Source organism: Rattus norvegicus, chromosome X (genome assembly GCF_036323735.1).
Source record: "Rattus norvegicus strain BN/NHsdMcwi chromosome X, GRCr8, whole genome shotgun sequence".
In the NCBI taxonomy this organism is placed as follows: Eukaryota; Metazoa; Chordata; class Mammalia; order Rodentia; family Muridae; genus Rattus; species Rattus norvegicus.
The window spans coordinates 151,827,056-151,839,448 of record NC_086039.1 but is presented as its reverse complement, the minus strand read 5'-3'; the positions used below and the strand labels follow the sequence as shown (position 1 = coordinate 151,839,448).

Here is a 12,393-nt window from a genome sequence, read left to right as displayed (position 1 = left end):
CCAATTACACACACACACACACACACACACACACACACACACACACACACACACACACACACACAAAACATATGTATGTAGTTTGGAAAAGTGTTTCAGGAGGATTGTTTAAATAAGCTCTCAAAAGAAAGTACATACTCCAAAAACTCAATCAACAATAAATACAAGTGCTTAGAAGTTCTTCAGGTTTTGTTTATTTTGTTTAGGCACTATATGCAAATATTCCAATAAGAGTTGGGATTCATCCCATATGCAGCCTCAATACCCATACACTATTGTGGATGCCAAGTAGTTCTTGCTGAAAGGAGCTTGATATGGATGTCTTCTGAGAGGCTGTGGGAGAACCTTACTGATACAGATGAGTATGTTTGCAGCTAACCATTGGACTGAGCACAGGGAGCCCAATGGAGGAGTTAGAGAAATGACTGAAGGAGCTGAAGGGGTTTGCAATCCCATAGTAAGAACAACAATATCAACCAACCAGACCTCCCCCCAGAACTCCTCTGGAACTCCATGTGGGAACCCTTGGCTCCAGTCGCATATGTAGCAGAGGATGACATTGTCTGGCAGCAATAGAGGAGAAGCCCTTGGTCCTGTGAAGGCTTCTTTCCCCAGTGTAGGGAAATGCCAGGGTGTTGAGGTGGGAGTGAAAACATCTTCATAGAAGCAGGGGGAGGGGGAATGGAGGATGGGAGAGGGAGAAAAGGGGATTTCATTTGAAAACATTTGAAATATAAGTACATAAAATCCAATAAAAAGAAGGAAATAAAGAGTTGCTTTCTAATTGGATATTTTATTCATTTCCCAGGATGTAGTCTGTGGAATAAGAAAAAATAATTGGAGTCCAGTCACAGGTTTACCAAAAATATGGCTCTGGAAGCTGGGAAAGTTCTTTCTCTGGTTTACAGATTTGCTCTGATAGTATACGATTATCGGAAGTAATATGAGTGACTTACTGAAAATGCTGAAGTCATAAGTACTGACCAAATGCCTGAGCTGAATCATCATTTCTTGTTTAGACCAAAAGATTTTCTTTAGGATATGAACCTTGCCAATCACATTTTGACCTTCAAAAGAGGATTGCTCACACAAAATACATGTATAATTAAAAATGCTATTGAATTAATTCCTATTGTGTTTTGGTAACTTTACAATTTTAAATGCTATCTTACTTTCTCACTTTATAAAAAATATGAGAAAAGTATCAGTGAAAAAATTGAGTAAATAATTTTCTGCTAACATTTTCTCCTATAGTTTTTAGACCTTTTGAACATTGTTTTTATGAAGAAGACTAAATGTAATTAATCAGAATACAAGTCTTGGCAAAAATTAAGAAACCCAAAAGCAGTATTATTGTTCTTATTATTTTTAGGAAGGTGGATATCAGTTGATATCTTCCAGCATGTTTCCATTTCTTTTAATATGTGCTAACCTATAGTGAGATTCTATACTACATAATGATTTTTAAGTTACAATGTTATTTCCAATTTTTACTTTTTCTTTTTTATCAAAGCCTACTTTGTCTCACTTGTCACATACTGTGAGTCTTTGGCCTTGCTTTGTCTGTAAGAAAAAAACAGACACAGATGAACAGAAAAGCTGGAATCTGGTATTATTCTCAAGGAAACTGGAATTCTGAGAGACTTTGTAACTTAGCTTTGAGTGCAGATCTATCTCAGTTTGAAAACCTTCAGTTTTTCTGCAGAAAACTCTATAATCATGGGTATAAGGACAATTGGGTTGAGTAAGGAGAAGGTAGTACCTCACAAGGTTTCTTTGCTTGTATCTGAATTCATATAGTTCTTACATCAAAGAAGTGCCATTCCACCCTCAAGCATCTGGATACAAGACATTCCTTAACAAAGCTGACAATAACAACCATGCCTTCTTGAGGACCAAACAGTACAGTATGAAATGTTGTCTCCTTGGCTAGTTTCCCTATTTCCACTTTGGCTTGGATTAGCACTTTCAGGAGATTGAAAAGGCCCTGTAGTCAGGCTTTTATCGCAGCTATTTTATCAAGGCAATGGATTGCTTTCCCTTTTCTTTTAATGAGCACTAGAAGTAGCTTTCCTCAGCAAATTCTGTTTCCTTTCTCAGAAAGCACTACTGAAGTCCAAACTCTTTCCCTCTCTCCTTCTGCTTTTCCTCCTAGTTATTTAAATAGTTTAAAACTCTCACAGGAAGAAGACAATGGCAAACATCCAACAACACCTCCTATTTACCATCCAGAATAAGGTTTACATTTGTAACCATAGTAACCAATTCTAGCTGCTATGTAGTTCTCTCTTGAAATCTCTTGCATATTAAAATATATGGGAAAAGTCAACCTTATCACTGAGCTAGGAAAGCAACTCTTCTATGTCACTATATAGCTTTGTGAAGAAACTTATTCCCTCCATTGAAGTCTAAAAATTTGAAAACAAGTTTGCATGCAACACAATGTTAGCTTTTTTCTGCAGATATTACAAAATTCCCAGAAGATTTACAAGCACTCTTTGCAAAAAGTAGATTTGGTGAACCTAGAAGATGACTGAAAGAACAGCTGATATTGATAAAGAAACAGACATTTATTGCATACTATTTAAAAATTGTTGATTTACTGGAGGGGAAATGGCATCACTAAGAAGAAGTCTGTGCTAGACATGGGGACATCTAATGTGCCATTATGAAAAAGATGCCCTATTGCATTTTACACTTTTCCTAATTGTTTAATTTTCAGGTTGTTCAATGTGGGAATGATCAAGAGTGAGAGCTGTTGGTGTCTTCACCAATGAGCAGGATCATTACTCTACCTGACGTCCTGTTCCATATGTCAAACCGCACAGGAGAATAGCTGTGGAACTACAAGGGGAACTTAATGTGGTACGTTTTCATTTAGTTTGACTTGTCTGTGATTCCACACTTTCTTCTCCTCAGGGGATGTCCTTTCTTCTGTAGCTTGGCTTGCTCACAGATTTGAGTGTGGTAGAAGGATGTCACAAAGAAACCTAGTATGGCGATGTCTTTGATGTATTTCCACTGGAATTCATAGCTTGAGTCTTAATAAGATTCATCAGTATCTTCACTGATCTATGTGGCCTTCTCATTTCTGGTGTGATTCTTTCCTCTCACAGAAGCAATCCTCATAGGTCAGACATAGCCTATGTTCTCCAGTATCTTTCTTTGTCACATTGTGATGAATGGCTCCTTAGGCACAGCTGCAGCTTTTGAATTTTGGCAAGAGTCTTTCCTACTGCTCTTATGTGCATTTCGGGGGTGGGCAGTCTTATATTTCCATTAAGAAATATGGATCTCAAACTTGGGAAGGCTTATTCTAAGTTTCTTCCTTTTTCAAATTCTTAGTTTTAGAGTTCTTTTATCAGGAGTAATCCATGTTTACCTACTTAATGATTTTTTTATCTGTTTCTTATTCATTGTAGCAATACAATTCAAATATGTATCTACAGAGGATAATGAATTTTATATTTAATAACTAATATGGATAGTCACACATATACACATAAATCTGTAATTACATATGTACACACGCATGTGCACATGCATGAGTATATATGTGCAAACACTGTGCACATGTGCTACAAATTACAATAAACAAAACTTTGGTAGCAAGGTTCAAACATGAACTTTACTTGTCTATCAGAAAAGCCCACGAGAAATATGCTCAGATGTAGAACCTTCCCTGTTTACAACTGGGCCAGTGCTTTTGGCAATGGTAATCTGACTGGAGAAAATGAAAGTGATAAAAACTATTTATTGAGTTCCAAAACACTGACTTCAAAACAATTAAACTAATAAAGTAGTTTCACTATTTCTGAACTCAAAGAGTCTTTAAAAATTAAATTGTTTTTAACTCATGATTTCTTAACTCATAAATGTGTTTTTTCAATATAATTGCCTTTGAAGTTACTGTTTTTGAGTATAATAAAAGTTTTAATTTTTTCCTTTATTATTACCTTACTTTGTTAATGGCTCTCAATCAAGTTTTTCTTCCTATCTGACAGTTTCAAGGACCAATTTTCAGGGAGTCAGTGCCCTACAGGGAAATGAGTATGAACTGCAGCTTTCCTAAGGGCACAACTTTCTGAAATATTAGTGAGAATAAATGCCATCTATACACGAGTTGTTTAAGCTCCCAGACACTCTCCTTTCCTGAAATAATCAGAATTGTGCCTTTCCCTATAACAATGCCTACAAAAACAGTTTGTAGTCATTTCCTTATTTCTTCCTCATGACCTCTCCCTTTATACCAGGAAAAATCAATATTCCTTCATCAAAGGCCATCTTCTTATACTCAGGTTTAGATTCTCTCTTGCATTCTTGGTGTCTTAGGGACATTCATTTTCTCATTAAACTTTTTATTTTATCATAATAAACAAAAACTATTATATTTTCAAACTTTGTTTCTATTTCATTTATATTTCATTTTATATTTCTATTCATTTTATTTTATATTTCTATTTCATTTTATATTCCATATTGAAATCAATTTAAACATCATGTTTATCCAAAATCATCAGTGCCTTCTTTATTAACCCAAAAGACTGCATTTCACTCTTCATTTATTTAAGTTTCTGCACATTTTTTTCAGTACTGAGTTCCCTTTCTTTAGTTATTGTCTTCTATCCACTGTGTCCAGCTTTGTTCACTGGAAATACAATCATAGTCCATTTGACACTATTGTTTCTGTGAAATATTCAGATTTCTCCAGTTTCAGATTTACAAACTTTTCTGTCTCTGCATCTACTGTACAATTGATTTCATGAATTCTAATGACCACACGCAGTACTTTGGAGAACTGTGTTGTAACCTGAGACATTATTTTTTGAAGTACTAACCTTCAGTTCCTCAGAAGAAAATGGATCATTACAGGGATTTTTAAGTCAAAATATGATACTAGGGTAAGTCTTAATCCAACAGTTTGCATTATTGTGGGAAGAGGAAATTTCAGTATACAAAGATGTACCAAGAATATACATACATGAGAACATACCTTGTGCTAGTGTTGGGAGAAGGTGGCTTTTTGAGATTCAAGGAGAGAGGCCTCATCATAAACTGATAATACATAGAACATCTTGATCTTATACTTTTAAACCAGAATTGCGGGGACATAAACTATCATTTCCCTAGCCACCAAGGATATGGCATTTTTGTTATAGTTCTTCCAGTAAACAAAAATATCTTTATTATCTTGATGTTAAGGATGTCAAATTTTATATTTTCAATTCCTGATCCTTGATCAACTACCAGAATTATATATCCTGCAACAGTCTTGGAAGCTCTACTATTTCATAAATCTTCCAAACTTATGAAAATTATATGCTCTTTCTGCTTTTACAATCCAGTTTCTTTTCATCTGCACCATTTCTGTAACTCCTTTCTATAGACTGTATTATCAAACATACATTCCTGTTTCCACCACCACTCAAAATATTCAAAAGAAAAATGGATGACTTAGAATGTGGCTTGGTCATGCCCATTTTATACCTATTGTCATTGTCATTGTTCTTGTTAAAAAGCTGAATTTTACTTCTGTAAATACAATTATACTTTTCCTGGTCCATCTCTTACTTTCTTATATTCTAGGTTATTTTCTACAGGCAACTGTCATAGCAAGCTTCAGAAATATACTGTGATAATACTGCTGAATTTCCTTAAATTCTGTGGTGAATTTCTATTGCATCTTTTAAGCATTTTTAACATTTTGAATATATCACACAAGTTCCTCTGTGATTTGGCCCATTGTTTATCTCTTATCATTTTTATTTCTTAACCAGAAATGAGTAGTTAATCTAAATTATCTTCATTTTCTGGAAACTCTTGCTTGATTCTAGATCCATAATATTTATCTTCCTTAAAGTGTTCTTCTCTTCACTCTTTAAATATTTCTCCTTCCTTCATTAGGGCTCACTTTGACATCCCCAGGCTACCCATGACTGAAATGCCTACACAGCAATTCCACTCTTATTAACTTTGTAAACACACTAATTTGTTAACTTCAAGGCATGTAATCAATCTCTTAATGATTTTTGTATATTTATATGCACTGTTCATTTTCTGACCTACTAATGGAAATATGAGATTTCTGAAGTCAGGTGTCTTGTGTTATATTTCTTCAGTGAAAGTATATAACAACCCCAGATTCAGATGATGTTTATATGTTGCTATGGTTCATTGCAAGTTAGTACGTGACTTTTCTCTCCAAAGAGACAAAATGAAAGTAATGGCTACTTTGAAAGATTTGTTTTTCTTTGATGGAAAAGATTCATGCTGATGTGGGATACACTCAGTTTGAAACATGTCACTTCTTTATAGACTTATGGAGTTTCTGCTAAGTAGTTGACCTCACAAAGGTTTGTATAGATTAGACAACAAATTCATATTGGTGACCACTGATCCTCCCTGGAGTCTATTGAGAGATATAGGCATTATAATACACTGACTGAAGTACCAAAGATAAAACTCATGAATTCCCATAGAGCCGTGTCTTAGTTATTTTTTGGTTGCTATGATAAAATTCCTTGGCATAGCTTGCATGATGGTTCAGAAGTTAATTAGATTTGCTGCATATTCATAAGGATCAGAGTTAGGATAAATTGTTATGTAACAACCCATGTAACAATGCCAGCATCTTGTACATAGTTGTAACCCTGACTTCCATGGGGAAAAGACAGGAGGATGACTGTGGCTTATAGATTCCAGCTTAGACAATAATATGTGTACCCATGCTTCTGTGAGGCTTTGACTTGAAGGAATAAGTGGAGAGTGATGGAGTAGGACACCTGACAGCCTCTTCTGACATCTTCTTGAACATACAGGTACCTGTATGTATTCACATATACGCATACACTCACATATAAACAATTTAAACAGAACTACACATATATAAAAATTAAAAAGTAATATACACATAAATAAAATTTAAAAATATAATACAAGAACAGGAAAAACTTAAAGAAGCAGTAGTTCATTTTGGCTTAGAATTCCAGATTTTAGTACATCACTTGAAAGAAGTTACAGTGGCAGGAACTTGGTATAATTGGTCATACTGCATCTAAATTCAAGAAGCATATTGACCCATCTCTCTACCCTTGTAAAGAGATATTCATAGTGACCTGGTTTTTAATATTGAAATAAATCTATTAAAATAATTTAACATTTGGAAAAATCTTGAAATTAGAGATGGATCCAGAAACTATATTCAAGTAAAATAAGTTTATGTGGGAGAGGATACACATGAGCAAGCGAGGCAGTAAGAATGACATTGGAAAGAAAATCATCAAACTATGCATTCCTAGGCTAGTACCTTAGTGTGAATGGGACTGGTTTGTGACAAAACAATGAACAAAATGCATGTTTCATTGGTTGGGTGATACATTAGCACTTTCACTCTTGGGTGTCATGGAGTAAAATCTGTTCCAAGGGAGTAATTCAGCATTTTCTAATGTGCAAGCATTTCAGTAATTGGGAAAAGATGAAAAAAAAAAAGCACCTCAGTCACAGATAATGGACTCTGACATATCCCTATAGTGTCATACACACTGAAAAATAAGTTGATAAAATCATATTATTCCATTATATGATAGAATTTCCATTAGACATAGTAACTAAATAGATTATATACAAAGAGTGTATTAAAGGACTAGAAGAAAAATAACCAACTAGAATGTAGTTCTGTTTGTTATTGATATTATGTGATAACTATAAGAATATACAACTTACATCATTATAACAAATATAATCTTACAAATGACATTTTATTAAAACTATATAAAATTAATCAATTGAAATATTCCACCAGTATTAATAGAAGAGCAATTATTCAATTAGATCTCACTTATCTACATTTTAAATGTTAATTCCAGTTAAGGCAAAGTTTGTCTACCAATGATAGTATGAACATAGAATCAACGGTCCATAGAAACACCTTGAAATTCATAGAAGCAGGGAAAAACATGGAGGATAATAGCTAAATGGGTAGAGGGTTCTATAAGAATGCCGAAGTCATGAGGAAGATACTATAAGGCAGATGAAGATTATGTAAAGAAGAAAGATTAAGATCTTCCTCAAAATATTAAGGATTCTTACAACAGAAATATGAGATTCAGATGAGAGGCTTTGAAATGCTCACTAAGGTACTACTCTTTAGAGAAAAGGATATTTGAAAAGCATTACAAACCAAGGTAGACACACTGTCACAAATATAAGTTAATTTCCTAGAAGCACTATAGAGATACAAGAAGAAGAAAACCGATCTCTTCCATAGAAAATGCATTCCCCTTAACCATTATATTTTTTTTCAACTTTCCTCTGTCCAACAGAGATTAAAAGGCAATCTTTGGTAATTAATTTTCCTAACACACATTTTAATGAAAGGAGATAAAGCATCTGAAAAGACAAAATAATTAGTAGATACTGTTATTTTATACATCCCATTTTTATTGGAAAACAGTCATTCCCTTGTTTATTGGCTGGCTTTAATCTCATTTTATATCTATGGGCTCTTGCCATAGCTTGGTTTTTAATACAACTAGACTATCTCCTTGTTTCACTCCAAGATTGTTTTGATACAAGGATGAAAACAGCATTAATTATACAAGAAACCATTTTGTCACTATGTCCATGGTTTGACTTAAGATGCTTTAGACATTGACATAAGTAGGACACAGTGTTTTATTGAACTCAATTAACAAGACAGCAACGTTTCTTATTTGTGCCTTTAATGTGGATAAAGGATAACAAAAGTGCAACAAATTTCTAATTTAAATTTGGAACCCTGCAAGAGGAGAAAGTTAGATTTGTTTAGGAGGTCTACAACTCTGTTAGTCATGGCCAATTTTTTAACATGAGCCATCTGCCAGTATAATACTTTTAATGATACATTGACTTGAAATTCCTTTCACATGCTCCCATGAGTTTCTGTACTCATACAGATCAAAAAGAATATTTGGCTCATGCATTTGGGGCTTCTGTGATCTACTGTCTTCATTGATTTGAGTTGACAATAACCTTCATCACTCAATAAGTCTCCTCAAGGGCTAATACTTCATTTATCTGATCTTTGCTCTCTTAAAGGCTTTTGATATGATAAAATAACAGTACACAAGCTTTATAGCTTGATGTGTTTGGAATTTTCTGGTAAGTTGGGGATTTCCTGGGAACTAGTAAGTACCAATCTAAAACTTTATATCACAAAAATTTGAGAGAGAAGGCAATCTAAATAGAATTAATCTCTGATGTCCACATAGGAGATTTTAGGATGCTTTGGCAGGATTATATCTAAGTTTTATGGTGCTTTCTTTTTTCTGTTCACTTTTGTATATTTTCTTTGCTAAATTATCCTCTTGTTATTTACTTGTGAAATCAGGAAATTTTGTTAGTTGCTATGTTTCCACTAGTTATTAATAGAACAATCCCACATTGTTGGTAATATTTGCAGGATTACATTGATATCTCTTTCTGTTTAATTACCAGAATATTAAACTCTCATTTCTAGATTCAACATTAGTAACATCAAAGTTGTACCCCAGTGACATACTTCCTCCAAGGCCAGACTTCTTAATGTATCCTAACAGCATTCCTAACTGACGACCAACTATTCCAATACTGGAAACGATGGAAAGGATTCTCATTGAAACTACCGTATTCCACTATCTGTTCCGCATAGGCTTATAGCTATATCATAAGGCAAAATGAATGTAGTCTAATTTCAAAAGTCCATATAATCTTTTAAAGCCTCAACAGTATTTAAAAGTCTAAAATGTCTCTGAGACACAAAGAAATCATTTAATTGTAACCCCCTTTTAAATTAAAAAGCAAATTATATTCATCCAAGGCACAATTTTCAAAAAAGGTACATTATTTCAAAAGGGAGGAATAGAGGCATAGTAAGGAAAAAAAACAAAACAAAAAAAACCAAAGCAAGATCAAAACCCAGCAGGAAAATCATCAAATCCTGTGACTCCATGTCTGGTGTCAAAAATTTAGATATTCCACAATGCACATTTCTTTTTGTCTGGTCGTGTTTAACTCTCTGAGTGCAGCTCTTCTTGGCAGGTATCTCATGGTTATGACACCTCCAATATGTCAGGGTCTCCCGTGTATTTCAAGCTTCACTTCCAGAACTTCACACAACATTTTCTCAAGGTCTTCCTGGAGGGATGCACTTACCACACATGTAGATTAGCCATAGTTGCTTTATGAAACCACAGAGGAAGAATCCACTATCTCCCTTACTCTTGTATACTTATACAAAGTCAGTCTAAAGTCAGTACCGTATTGATGATATCATCAAGTTTAGATGCAAGCCTATGCTGGAACCAGTCACCCTTGAAAAACCTCAGTAGCAGTTTGTGCTTGTGGATTTATAGCAGCAGAAATGTTCTTGGGCCTTTCCTTTTCCAAAATTTGAAGCTTGGATTGGTGTAGTCTTTTTTGGGGGTACCTTTCTGCTTTCTAAGTTCCAGATCAGGTTTCCCCCTAATCTCATCTCTTTCAGCTCAAGCCTTTGCTGAAAAAGTAACTTTCTGGTGCTCCTCTTCTCTCCAAACTATACATTTAAAGTTTCTTTGTACTATTTGGTTTTTATTCATTGCAGACATACCCAAGAATGATTATTAACAACCATGTGAACTCAATATTAAACTACCTTGAAATTTTCTTCACCAAAGAAATTAGTCCGTTAATTTAAAATTTAGCCTCAGATAAGTTCTGAGACAAAATATCTAAAAACATAAATAAATAAATAAATAAATAAATAAATAAATAAATAAATAAATAAATAAATAAATAAATAAAAAACCCAGCCACATTCTTAGCCAAAATATCACAAGAAAGGTTCCCTCTAAAACTTTTTGAGCTGGGCCTTCACAGTCTACATAGCTATTAACACTACTGCCTTCTAAGATCCTACTATAATGGCCCATTAAGCTGTGATTATATCATTTAATTACTTTTATAGTTGAGAGTCACAAAGCTATTCACATACCTTCAAAAATCTTCATGGTCCGTTCTTTCACAATAGCCTACTTCCTGGTACCAATTTCTGTATTACTTACTTTTTTCTGTGATAAAACACCATTAGTAAGAGAACTTATATAAGCAAGAGTTTATTTCCAGAGGGATTAGAGTCTATTACCATCATGGACAGGAAGTACAGCAGAAGCTGGGCATTGCAATTGGAGAAGCAAAATGAGAGAACTCACACTACAAGAAAAAAGTAGAGAGGGTGAACTGGGAGTATCTTGAGGTTTTCGAAACCTGAAAACCCACCTCTACACATACTTCCTCTAGAAAATCCACACCTCCCAAGCCTACCCTAACTTTACCCCAACTGGCATTCTTAAATTCAAACATTTGAGTTTATGAGAGACATTCTCATGCAAACTACCACAATAAACCTCCATTATTTTCTCTTTAGCTTTTATAATTTCATACATGAATATTCATAGTTACTGTCTTAGGGCTTACAGATTCAGAGGTTCAGTCCATTAACATCAAGGGAGGAGCATGGCAGCATCAAGGCAGGCATAGTTCAGGAGAAGCTGAGAGTTCTACATCTTCAATTGAAGGTTGCTAACAGAATACTGGCTTCCAGGCAGCTAAAGTGAAGGTCTTAAAGCCCACACCCACTGTGACACACTTCCTCCAGCAACGCCACACCTAATCCAACGGGACCACACATTTGTTTCCCATCTTTATTAACTTGAGTATTTCTTTCTTTCTTTTTTTTTTTTTTATTAACTTGAGTATTTCTTATATACATTTCGAGTATTATTCCCTTTCCCGGTTTCCGGGCAAACATCCCCCTCCCCCTTCCCCTTCCTTATGGGTGTTCCCCTCCCAACCCTCTCCCCATTGCCGCCCTCCCCCCATAGACTAGTTCACTGGGGGTTCAGTCTTAGCAGGACCCAGGGCTTCCCCTTCCACTGGTGCTCTTACTAGGATATTCATTGCTACCTATGGGGTCAGAGTCCAGGGTCAGTCCATGTATAGTCTTTGGGTAGTGGCTTAGTCCCTGGAAGCTCTGGTTGCTTAGCATTGTTGCATTTCTGACAGTGGCTAGACTGTCCTATAAGCCTGTGTGTCAGGAGTGCTGTAGACCTGTTTTCCTCTCTTTCAGTCAGTTATGGGGACAGAGTGTTCTGCTTTCGGGCGTGTAGTTTTCCTCTCTACAGGTCTTCAGCTGTTCCTGTGGGCCTGTGTCTTGAGTTCACCAGGCAGCTTTCTTGCAGCAGAAAAGTTGGTCTTACCTGTGGTCCCGAGGCTCAGGTTCGCTCGTGGGGTGCTGCCCAGGGGCTCTCTGCAGCGGCAGCAACCAGGAAGACCTGTGCCGCCCCTTCCGGGAGCTTCAGTGCACCAGGGTTCCAGATGGTCTTTGGCTTTTTCCTCTGG

The 12,393-nt window shown here is 35.4% G+C and overlaps 1 long non-coding RNA gene across 2 annotated transcripts in view; it reads left to right on the top strand.

Moving 5' to 3' along the window:
• LOC103694526 (uncharacterized) overlaps positions 1-6,950 on the top strand; it is a 110,267-nt gene extending 103,317 nt beyond the window's left edge. For both annotated transcript variants that reach the window (XR_597815.4, XR_010061305.1), the window contains exon 4: positions 2,723-6,950. This is a non-coding gene — a long non-coding RNA (uncharacterized LOC103694526). The remainder of the gene's footprint in view (positions 1-2,722) is intronic.
• The last annotated feature ends 5,443 nt before the right edge of the window (positions 6,951-12,393 follow it).